General features: G+C 40.9%; 1 protein-coding gene and 1 long non-coding RNA gene across 4 annotated transcripts in view; both read left to right on the forward strand.

Moving 5' to 3' along the window:
- Positions 1-12,112, forward strand: part of evlb (Enah/Vasp-like b) — a 50,972-nt gene that overhangs the window by 15,583 nt on the left and 23,277 nt on the right. The window lies entirely within an intron of this gene.
- Positions 515-658, forward strand: LOC116057936. The gene is made up of 2 exons (XR_004106909.2): positions 515-548; positions 604-658. It is a non-coding gene; the product is annotated as an uncharacterized LOC116057936 (long non-coding RNA).

Consider the following 12,112-nt stretch of genomic DNA (forward strand, 5'->3'; position numbering starts at 1 on the left):
TGGGGTCAGTGAGTCGTGAATTTTGTATCTCAGAAGCAAAGGGCAGAAGTAGCGTGTTAGCTGGAAAGTCATTTAACTGTGATCTTTCCTTAACCATGACCAAGTCATCCTTTCTTTGAACCAGGTGTTTCCTAAACTCAACCAAGTAACCATAGAGTACCTCAACAGTAACAGTGGCAGATCTGAAAACAGTCATGAATTATGATTGTAACAGCCATTTATAATGGTTTTGGAAAGTATTGAGGAACAAAGCATTACCAAATTATCTACAGTTTTGTGTCATTTGGTTTAGAGGCCTTGTGTCAGCCAGAGGAGTAAGTTCTGAAAGGGTGTCGAATTCCCACAACACCGACAATGTTAAACGTTCATTATACTCGCCATTCCCGAGCTGTCACACGACTGTGTGACGCCATGGGAGCACCGTAACTATTTATACTCGCGCGTGGTGGTCGCGACAATAGTTGCAGTCTTCTCCTGAACAGAGGTGTCGCAACTGAGGAAAGGCTACCGACTTTGCTATTTCTACGGACTAGAAGAAGAAGAAAAAGGTAAACAATGGCAGAACTGGCAGCAGCAGTGACGTTAATGTCAACAGTGGCTAAGATGATATTGGAGTCAATGGATGAGGAAGAACAGCTGCTTTTGAGCCTGCTTGCAAAGAAACGAAGAAAAAGAAGGAGGAATGTTTGTCCTTTGAAAAACGCCAGACATACTGTAAATATGGTGAGTTCAATATCCTCGTGAAACAAATGAGGATGATAGATGAAGAAAAGCACTTTGAATACTTCAGAATGTCTGCACAACGATTCGATGACCTACTTCGTCGGATCAAGCCTTTCATTCATCATAAAAAGAACTCATCTTAACCCAGTAAGTTTACAAGAGAGACTTGCAGTCACTCTGAGAGTCCTGGCATCCGGTACCAGTCAGAATGCAGTTTCTGCTTTGTTGTGCGGCGCTAAAAAAAAAATAGAGTGGTATACGACCTCTCTGTCGCGCGACAGGTCGGGAACAGTGACTGTAAAGAGGCCTTTACAGGTCACTTTACATTAACTTAGCTCAACATGCCCTGTGTTAAACAGCAGGATGACCAAGACTACTTCCAAAAGTTGATGAGAAGATGGTTGTGTTTTTCTGTTTTAAATGTCTTCTTAAATCAACATGTCTTTGGATTCTCTGACCCCTGCTCTCGTCAAAAATAGGTTTCAGTTGTACCAGCCAATTCTCCCCTTCAGCTCACTCACGTTTTCTTCAGCTTGAAAGCCTTTTTACTTAAATCCAAGAGCTGCTGTAATGTGCATTATTGCTTGAGGATTATGTTTTAGGATGATGGAAGGGCTCTCTGTTTTTCAGGATTCCCAGAGGAGACTAAATGTCTGCATTATTCCCTCAGTGTAACCTGGTAGATTAGAGACGGACTCCATCGCACGTGCATGTCAAACGTTAGAAAGCCCTGCTGGAAATTTGTCAAATATTCTGGGTCACTGAATCCACTGACTGATAATTTGTGGCACAAATAGGATGTCCCCCATGACATTGTGTGTGTTTCACTAGCGGACGAGTCGGTCACTTACAGCTGCCTGTGAGTGTGTGTGTTATGCAGACTATCAGGTCCTACTGTAGTCTGCAATGGAGAGCACTTAACCTAATGGCCTCCAGCAAACGCTCAACTGTAAAATGAATCACATGTAAACATGTCTGCACTGTGTGTGTATGTGTTTGTGCGTACGTGTGTGTTTGAGGCTTCACAGTAAGTAGCAGCAGTTAAATGGCATCATGGGGCAGAAAGAGCACAGCCTCAGGGCACTTCCGCAGCTTCCTCTTCTCCTTCCCTTCGCTCTCCTTCCTCCTTTGTTTCTTCCAGGGATAAGGACTTGTTTCTTTTAGACAATCTAAGTGTTAATGCTCTAGCTATGCTCTCACCTACAGCCTTCTCTCTGCTGGGAAATTTTTTCCCCTCTGCCAAATGGAGACGCATGCATTTTTTAAAGCCACCCTCACTCTCTGCTGCGTTCCCTATCTTCTGTATCTCTCTGCCGCCTCGATTTATCTTCATCGTCGTCGTCTTTCTCTTCTCCCTTCTCTTCAATTTTTCTCTCTGTCCCTCGTTTCCCCCTTCTACTCTTTCTCGTTTTTCCTCTCAGCATGGGGTCACTGCGCCTCTGCTCAACGATTTAGTTTGTCAGCTCATGCCTGGATTGATTTGGGGAGTGATTAACCTCCCAACATGCATGCACACACTCAGTCAACAAAGTTTGATTCCTCTAATATGTTTACAGGAGCCAAAGCTTCAGCTGTAGGCCGACGAGGACGGCCTGAGGCACTAGACTCTGGATGAAACATACCAGGAAATGCTCATTAAGCTGAGATCAAGATTCCCACGAACAACAAACTAGACAGGAATGTCTGGCTCCTTGCTGGCCTTGAAGCCTTTAATGCCACACATGAAACTGAAAATGAAATGTCCTTTATGGGAATAGTTTGATAGACAGTTTTTTGAAAAATACACTTATTTGTTTTCTTGCCGAATATAAGACGAGAAGATCGATACCACTTTGCATGTGTCTTATAAATATGAAAGTGGAGCCAGGACACAGTTAGCTTAGCTTAGCATTAAGGCTGGAGGGCTGGAAAGCTAGCCGGGCTCTATCCAAAGGTGAAAAATCTAACAGCACCTCTAAAGCTTACCAATTCACACATTTAGGGCTGGAACAATGTACGGACGTGACAGATTACGTAAATACTTTGCTTGCTTTGCCTGAAATGCGTCGATGCGTCCCACTGTTTACATTCATGCCTGATGGCGGCTTCTGCTCCCCCAGGCATGCTGAAAAAGAGTCTTTATCAATGCCGCCCGCTTTCCAGCGCATTTGCAAGTTGTTGTTGTTTATGCGCATATAGAATTATAAAATTAAATGACGTAGATTTACATTAACGTCACTCTGTGTGTCGATGTAAGCAACCAAAGATAAGATATCACATTTGCGATTCGACGTGCGTCAAGATCCACTAGTAAACAAATACATGTATTGAGAGATCTGGAATGTAACTTGTTTAATATTGAGCCAATTTTTATGAAATTTGGTTTGCTATAAACGTGAGAACTTGAATATGATACTCAGTATTTCAGCTACTAATGACTAAATCACTTCATTAATTAAATAACCAAGACTTTTTTTGTTCCCCAGACTCCAGTTAAGAGAAAAACATCCAGTCAGTTCATCCGTACACCCCGAGACGTACTTTATATGATAAGTCCAATTCTGCAGGCTGGATGTCACAAATATTGTTAATCTCAAATATTTTATTTTCATCTTCATTAATTCACTTTAGACACTGACACATAGCCTACAATACAGTAATATAATATACAATACTACAATACAAAAAAGGTTGAAAGATTGTTAAGTTATGGTTATTAATAATTGGTGAGTAAAGAATGAATTGACTAATCAGAATAGTCAATAGATTAATCGAAAAAATAATCGATAGATTCACCTCTAGCTTCATATCTAACGGACAAATATGTAAGTAGCATCGACCATCTCATCTAAATCTCTGCGAAGAATACGCTTTTGTTCCTAAAACGTGGAATTATTCCTTTAAGGGGATCTTCATGCACCTGCAGGATTCAAATCTCATCTGCATGCACCTTACTAATAGTCAGCTGTGTGTCGGTTTGCACTGAGTTCACAGCAGATTAACTTGTTCGTTTAGGGCTGCAGTCAACTCATTAGGGATCTATTGACCATGTGTTGTCTCTGCCGATGCGTCTGTTATGTCAGAGGATTTGTCCGTCTTTGCAGAGACATAAAGGACCATCCCCAAGTCTAAATCCTACGCTGCTCCGTCTCTCAGTTATTTTCCACTCTCTTCTGTCTCTCTGATATAAGCCAAGTGGGGTCAGACAGTCCTCTCTTTAATTCCATTTGTTCTGCCTGGCATCTTATCTCAGTGATAAAGTTAGGAGGGAACAATGTGGCCGGGTTAGCTCAGTTGGTAGAGCAGGCGCACATATATAGAGGTTTACTCCTCGACGCAGCGGCCGCGAGTTCGACTCCGACCTGTGGTCCTTTGCTGCATGTCATTCCCCTCTCTCTCCCCTTTCATGTCTTCATCTGTCCTATGGAATTAAAGACCTAAAATGCCCAAAAAAAATTATAAAAAAAAAAAAGTTAGGAGGGAACAAGGTGATGTAAGAACAGTTAAGAGTTAACTTACATTCTATTAGACCTTGTGTACCAGCCATTTTGCTGACGTGACAACACCCCTTTACGAGTTTTGAGATGTTGTACATGTGGCTTAAAACCACAGTCAGAAATTCAAACCTCTTCCTTTAACGCCGCTTAAACTCAATGTTAATCCTCAAGCAAGACTGTCTCATCCATCACACTTAATAATACATGCGTTTTTTTGGTCAAAAGTTTCACCTGATCACCTGAACCTGATCTCTCAATGAACCTCCTGATTGTGCTCTCCCCCTTCAAGATTTCCTACTGCTGTGCTGCTTTTTCAGAGTCTCAGCATTAGCGCTTGGGGTTGAGGAAACTCTTAAATGCTTTATGCGACCATGCGGTGCAGCAGTAAAAAAAAAAACCTCATCCTTGCACTCTCTTCGGCAGACTTTCAGCTGGAATTAAACCATCAATTCAGGCGTGTTTTATGGCACCAGGACGTGGCTTTATTCCTTTTGGCCGTCTCAGCTGACCTCTGTGGAATTTCAGAGACATTTAAGGCTTTATTAACGGTTTGAAAAGAGAACAACACAAACCCCAAAGCAAGGCAACATGCACAGCAAGTAGTTAGAAATATGCTTTATGGTGTGCAGAGTCGGTAGTGTCTGCCTACGACCCTCGAACTGGGACAGCAGTTAGCTCATACAATATTACATACACTGACACACATGTGGGTGTTAATACACAGCTGCAGCCACGTGAGACACTTATTTGATGATGAGAGGATGACACAGGACATTGTGTAAGACAGTGGGGTCTGTAATTAAAGAGTAGACCGTCTGAATGTTGCTGATTTTTAATTCATATCTCACTGCTCATTCATCTTTTCTTCACAGCCATATTTTCTAGGCCAAGCGAATATTCCACTCCAGTTGTCATGCCAACAGATTAGCGTGCTCTTGCGTGGTCTCAGTAGTCAGCACTGGAGTATAGGAGTGTATGTGCATGTGGTGTCCTGTATGTGTGTGTGTGTGTGTGTGTGTGTGTGTGTGTGTGTGTGTGTGTGTGTGTGCAGGGTCTCCAGGCTCTGTCTGGCATGCATTCACATACACACAAGCTGAGTACACTCAAGCACACACACACACACACACACACACACACACACACACACACACACACACGCACACACACGCACACACACACACACACTGCTTGATTAGCATGCTTTTGAATAACTTTTGTAGCAGACTTCACATCACATTAAAGTGTGCAGCATTAAAAATAACCATAGAAATGAATACTGTATCATATGCTAAGCACTACAAAAGAGTCTTAAAGCAGGTGGGTTAGAAAACAGGGCCAAATGTTTGCAGGTGAAATGAAATTGTTACTAAAAGAACGTGTTTATATTTATATAACTTTATAGACAGAAGAATGTATTTTTCCCACCTTCCCTGCCTGTCTTGGGTTGATTGAAGGGCCAGGAAATGCTTGTAAGATGCTCAGAGATTTTAGTATTACTGTAGTTGACCAATAGCACTGAATTCACAAGCTTTGGTGACGTAAACAACCCCACAAGCAACTCATAAAACAGCATTAAAGGATTATGTGAATTAGAATAAAAATGGCTGCTTAAATGTCAGTGCGTCTAACAGGAAGTCATAATGCCGACTAGACTGCAAGTTGATTTTTCCACAGTGTTGACATGAACTTACACCAGTCACACCTTTCATAAATTTAAACTCTAGCTCTGTTAGACTGTACTTGGGCACAGCAGTGCTTTCATGTAACGTCAGCATGCTAACATGCTCACAATGACAACTCTAACATGCTGATGTTTAGCAGGTACAGTGTACACTATGTTAATCATCTCAGTTTAGCGTGTTAGCATGCTAACGTTTCCGAATTAGCACTAAAGACAAACTACTGCTGAGCCTGATGGGACTGGGTCATTTTGCAGGGATTTAGTCATAAATCAAAGTACTGGATAAAGTGAAAGTTTGACCTGATAATGCAGCTAGATGAAAAGGGATCAGCAAAGCCATAGGAATGTATTCTATAGGGACCTTTTTTTAAATCACAATACATCCTATAGTTGTCTAGATATCAGTCAGTCACCCTCATGGTGGTGCTGGAGGTAATCTTCAAAGTCATCAGGCTTTATCCTCTGGAAACCATAAATGTCTGTACCAAATTTCATGGCAATCCCTGGTGAGATATTTAGCATGGACCAAAGTTGCAGACACTGCCTCCAGCATGACTAAAAACACAAATAAATGCAATTTGTAATGCATGGCTTTAAACATGCAAAAACGCTGGCATGTTTTTTTTAAATAGCTGTTTTCTGGCTATAATATGTTAAAAAGAAATGTCCCTGTAACTGTGTTGGTGGTCTAAAACAGTGCACAGATTGCTAGATTGGCTTGCACAATAGGCTTAAAAAATTGGGCCAGAGAGAGATGATTTAAAACTCTGGGTCCATAGAGATGAAGCTTAAAACCTGCTGTTCTATTTTGGTACTAATATGCATTGTCATATCCAACAATAATAACTATCAGTGAGTCACACTAGGTGTCCCATTACCACCAGTGTTGGGAAGGATACTTTCAAAACGTATTCTGTTACAGAATACAGAATACATGCCCAAAAATGTAATTTGTAACGTATTCCGTTACGTTACTCAATCTGAGTAACGTATTCTGAATACTTGGATTACTTCCACATTGAATTGCATTTTATAAGTGTAAGACTGCGGCCATCACATACAGCTTAGTTAACAGGCCTATTCTGGTGTGTTCTTCTGTTCCAACTGGCTGAATGTGTACCTGAACAAGCAGATAGATTTTTGTATTTGTAGTCCCGAACTGCATACTACAAAAATCTAACCGCAGTCTAAGCTACCACGAGCTAATTTAAGATAATGTTAGCTAGGACGTCAAACAGGCCTAGTGAGTCTTTCAACAGGTCTGGGGCAAGTAAATCAGCACATAGGAGAATGTAAAGTTGCACGTCAACTATAAAATAGATAACTTACTTTAAGATGCTTCTTCAGGTTGGAGGTGGAGTAATTTGGACGTTGAAAGGAGGTTGGTTGCTGGCAAGCAGAGGTTGCACTGCACATTGCACACGTTATATTTCGTTCTTCCTTCTATTTCTTTAATGTGAAATGCAGTTTGAATTTCCAAGATAGAAATGCATTCCTGCCCTGGCTCTGTTGTGCCGGTGCCGGCTCCATCTCTACCTATATCAGTGATCATGCAAATTTTCATTTTTTCGTTTTCATATTGGGGCTTCTGGGAAATGCAAGGAGTTGCCTTAATTTATTCAGAGAGTGAATAAACTCGTGAAACAGAGAAGTATTGTCATGTAATCCATTGATTTCAACAATGTAATTGTATTCTAAATACCAACTATTTAAATTGTAACTGTAACGGAATACAGTTACTCATAATTTGTATTCTGAATACGTAACACCAGTACATGTATTCCTTTACTCCCCAACACTGATTACCACTTATAGTCACAAGACTGTCTGTCTATAACATTCACACAAACACACAGGGAGTATGATTTCCACATTTTTAAAACATGTAACCTAATTCAGCCAAGGCCAGTTATTTTTAGACTTTTCCTTTGCAAGTTGAGCAATTTGGTTTGTTTCATAACGGTTTGTATTAGAGCCGGCAGGCTGTTTGAAAGTCTGCTGTCAACGCAGGCCCATTTCTCTCTCTTCTGAGTCTTCTGTCTCTTTTTACTCTCCCTGTTTCACTTTTTTCCACCTCCCCCATTCACCACCAAAACCTCAAATACGCAAGCAAGCTGCTTATGTAACTGGCCTGCAAACAAGCCTGACAGTTTACTTTCTTCTAGACCATTTTTCACAGACACATGCATAAACATCTTTTTTTCTACCACACATAAACATGCAGTGATTTATAGCAGTTATACCATTAATTACTAGTTACTTCAACATTAGATAGTGTTGTTGTTAAGCCTACTGCATTGTAAAGTGATACATAATACTGAGTGTTTACTAAGTAGTCCCTTATTGCTTCATCATTATGATTACTTACCTTTTTATGCGCGCGCGCCCCTCAGTAAAATGATAGATAATACTGAATAGTTACAAAGTAGTCCCTCATTACTTCATCATTATCGTTACAATTAGTTCCTTAAAAAAAAAACAAGAGCCAGCAGGCTTCGTAACAAGTGTATGTGCTAGGTTAATGTATATAAGTGTAATGTATATGATAGAAAAATATTTTGCTAAAGATGAATTCATAGTTTAACATTTTAGGAAATAACTTATTTGCTGTATTTAAACTATGAAACCGGTCCTTGTAGTGCTGCTGCCTGCTGCTAGTGGAGTCCCCTCCCCAGTCCTTGTTGCAGAATTTCTTATGTGCAGAGAATACATTTGCATATCAGTACTTTTTGATAATTTCATGTCTTCAAGTTTCTGGAGAAAAAGCTGCCTGAACATTTTTGCAGAGCAATAATGGCTGACATCCAACACATCAGACTCTGGTGTTTCACAAAAACTGCAGCAGCAGCAGCAACCGGGACAAACTCTTTCTGTCAGTGCTCGTGCAGTCTCACTTTTCCAGACCCTCCTCCAAAGCGCTCTGAAGGAGGGTCTGGCTACTCCACGTAGCATTCGGGGATGGGAGGAAAACGTGCTCTGGTTTAATGGGATTTCTTTAAACCAATCAGAATCGTCATGGGTGGTGCTAAGCTCCGCACAGAGCCGCTGCAAAATAGTCGTGTGAGAGAAAACTCAGTTTGGACAGATAGTCTACCTAGCTGTCTCATTTTACCCTGCAGAGATCTGAGGAGCAGTCAACAATAGTTCTCATAAATCTACCGAATTTAAAATTCCAACACAAAGAAAGCGGAAGGAAGCAGAAAATACATGCATCTGGCGGAATTTCCTGCAGCATTGGAGCAATCCCGGAAGTGGAACGTGAAGGTTATAGACTAGTGCTCGTGCATCCCTGAAGTAACCGTTGACAGCAGATTAATGTTTGTTGGGTGACTCAGATCATGGGAGCAGAAATGAATGTCATTTAATCAAAGTGGCTCCTCATTATGCCAACTGGCCCCTGTGGTTGGATTGCAGTGTCGGTATAGCACAATTTATCCCATTTTCTATAAAAGCTGAGGTTTAGCTCAGGCTCAGTCTCATTGATAATGTAGCTTTGCCCTGCTGGCACGCTTATAAATGTTTAAGCTGTCAGCTGTTCTTATTTCTGCTTTATGCAGCTTTGATGTTTGATGCTCACACACACAGAAATACACACACGCACACACATACACACACGCACACACATACACACACACACACACACACACACACACACACACACACACACACTTGTATGCACAAACAAGAAGTTTCATTGTGCACCCTTTTTGGCTGGTTTGCAGGCAGTGGATTCTCCATGATTTTCCTCCTGTCTAGGAAAACAGAGAACATTTTGTAAAGGAGTTAGACAAAAAGACAAACAATTTGTGGTGATGATTGTTCTACCAGCTAACTCTCAGGGTTTGGCTGTTCTCTCTAAGCAGCTGGCTGCGGGACACAAAGACATTTTGTTATGATCCGCTCTCCTCTTTCATTGCTACTAAACCACAAATCCAAAAACTATTTGTTTACAGTGATAAAGGATAGTGAATCAGCAACAGTAATGGACAAAAATAAAGATTTTTAATCCACTGGGCTGAGACTGTTACACCCTAAATTGATTTTATGTCTCATTATTCACTTTAATGTACTTAATGTACTAATACTGTATGTCCTAAAATGTGATAAGAAAGATAGACTCAAACTCATAGACTGCTCAGCCACCAGAACAGCACACAGTGATATTAGCCAGGAATGTCGGAGTTAAATCTTATAGTCTGGAAATATAATAGAGCTGCTCAGCTAGTCTCAAGGTCTCTGCTACAGTGTGAAATGATTGTATTGGGGCTAAGACAACGAGTCTGTTGTTTTTTCACATGACAAGCAACAACTAGTACAGGGAAATGCAATATTTGGTTTGCAAATGTGTGTGTGTGTGTGTGTGTGTGTGTGTGTGTGTGTGTGTGTGTGTGTGTGTGTGTGCCAGTGTGTGTGCCAGTGTGCCAGTTTAGACACCTTGGATGTCACTATGACATTACAGATCACACAGACACACATGCTGTATTTCAGATTAAGAAAACTTGATTTATTCTGTTTCACTGGCAAAATAACATTTGATAGTCATCTTCACTGATCACTGAGCACAGTCAATTTCAGTATGCATATGTGTCATTTCACTACACTACTGACTGTGTGTTAAGTGTCATGCATTATCCTCCACTATATTTTGCATATACTATATTGCCTGGCATCCTGCTTTCTCTCTGTTTTTATCATTTTACAATGCATGCTGGCTTTAATTATGATATAATTATGTTTTCCTGATACCTTGTCATTTTAGGGCAAGTGGGCTACAGCTCTGTGTTGCTTTGATTTTCATGTTGTTTTGACCATTTTTCTCATTGGTCGTACGTAATCAGGAGGTTTACTATGTATTAACCTCTTGTTCTGCGTTCAAAAACATCACGCACTGGATAAGCTCATCCATCAAATCAGTTCAGGACATTATGATCTCCTGACGACAGCCACTGCTGCCCACTGGCAGGTTTCCGCTCAGGGACAATATTGTCAGGCAATATGTTTGCTTGATTGTATATTTCTCTCCTTAACTTGCAGAGACAAACGGAAAAGTTGATTTGATTCCAGGTTCAATGGCATTCTGTCTTTCTCTCTTACAGTAGGCCTCTGTTATGTGTGGGTACCAGCTTTGTTATAAAGTAAAATTAATGGACAAAGCGACGCCGTAGACTTCCACGGAGACCAGTGAAGTCTAATAGAAGCACTTCTCCGGTGATGGCTGAGCATTACTGCGCAGCCTCCAACTGAGCTTGAAGACGTAGATGTGACGTGATCAACGTGTCTGAAAGTTGTAAGTCTTCTGGTAGCTGTGCCAAGAGGAATCTCAATCATTACGAATCTTGCAGAGACGGACAGCGTAGGTATATGTAAGGAGATAACATAGGCACAGGCTAATTATTGCTAACTAAAATGCTAGTTAACATTAGTAATTAAACTTAAACAGCTAATGTAAATCGAAACTGCCTGCGAGCCTCTCCTGACTATATGGTAATTTGTCTACTATGCGACAGAAAGTCGCGTGGTTATTACACAATTTATTTTTACAAAAACGGCTTCTACTCTTAATAAGAGGCAAGTTTACTCTTACTCAGTTCATTGTCTCGTATTTTGACAATGTTGACAGTAAGCACTGGTATAAAGCACACAGCATTAGTGATGGATCAACTTAACAAGAAACACGACAATGTATAAAAGGCTCCATTACCTTGTATCTCATGTTGTCGTGTTTCTTTAGAAATAAACAATGGACAAATATGGACGAATAAAGTTATTCGCTGTCAAAGTGACGCCAAAATGAATGGCAGTCAATGGAATGCTAACGGCAGGTGATGGCTTGTTAGCATCAAAATGTCTCCATAGGAGGTACGCTTTGCAGATGCTCGCTTACCCCCTTGGTTTTTATGCACTATTTGTATCTTTTTTTAATGTGCTTAATATTAAGTCTCAGAGCTGGTCACTTCATCCGTGTTTGGTGTTTTAAGCCCCCAACGTCACCTTCCAGGCAGAGCTGCCTGGAAGGCACTAGGAACAATGGTTAGGGTTAGGTTTGGGTTAAGGTTAATGTTAGGTGCCTTGAAATCGACGGTCGCAGCGCTGCCTTGAAGTCGACGTTGGGGGCTTAAAACACCATCGAGCCACTTCATCCACAGTTATCACTGCTTTGCTTGTTACAGTCAAGTTGATCCATCACTAATACTGTGTGCTATACCAGTGCTTACTGTCAACATTGTCAAAA

This window comes from Sander lucioperca, chromosome 19 (genome assembly GCF_008315115.2).
Source record: "Sander lucioperca isolate FBNREF2018 chromosome 19, SLUC_FBN_1.2, whole genome shotgun sequence".
In the NCBI taxonomy this organism is placed as follows: Eukaryota; Metazoa; Chordata; class Actinopteri; order Perciformes; family Percidae; genus Sander; species Sander lucioperca.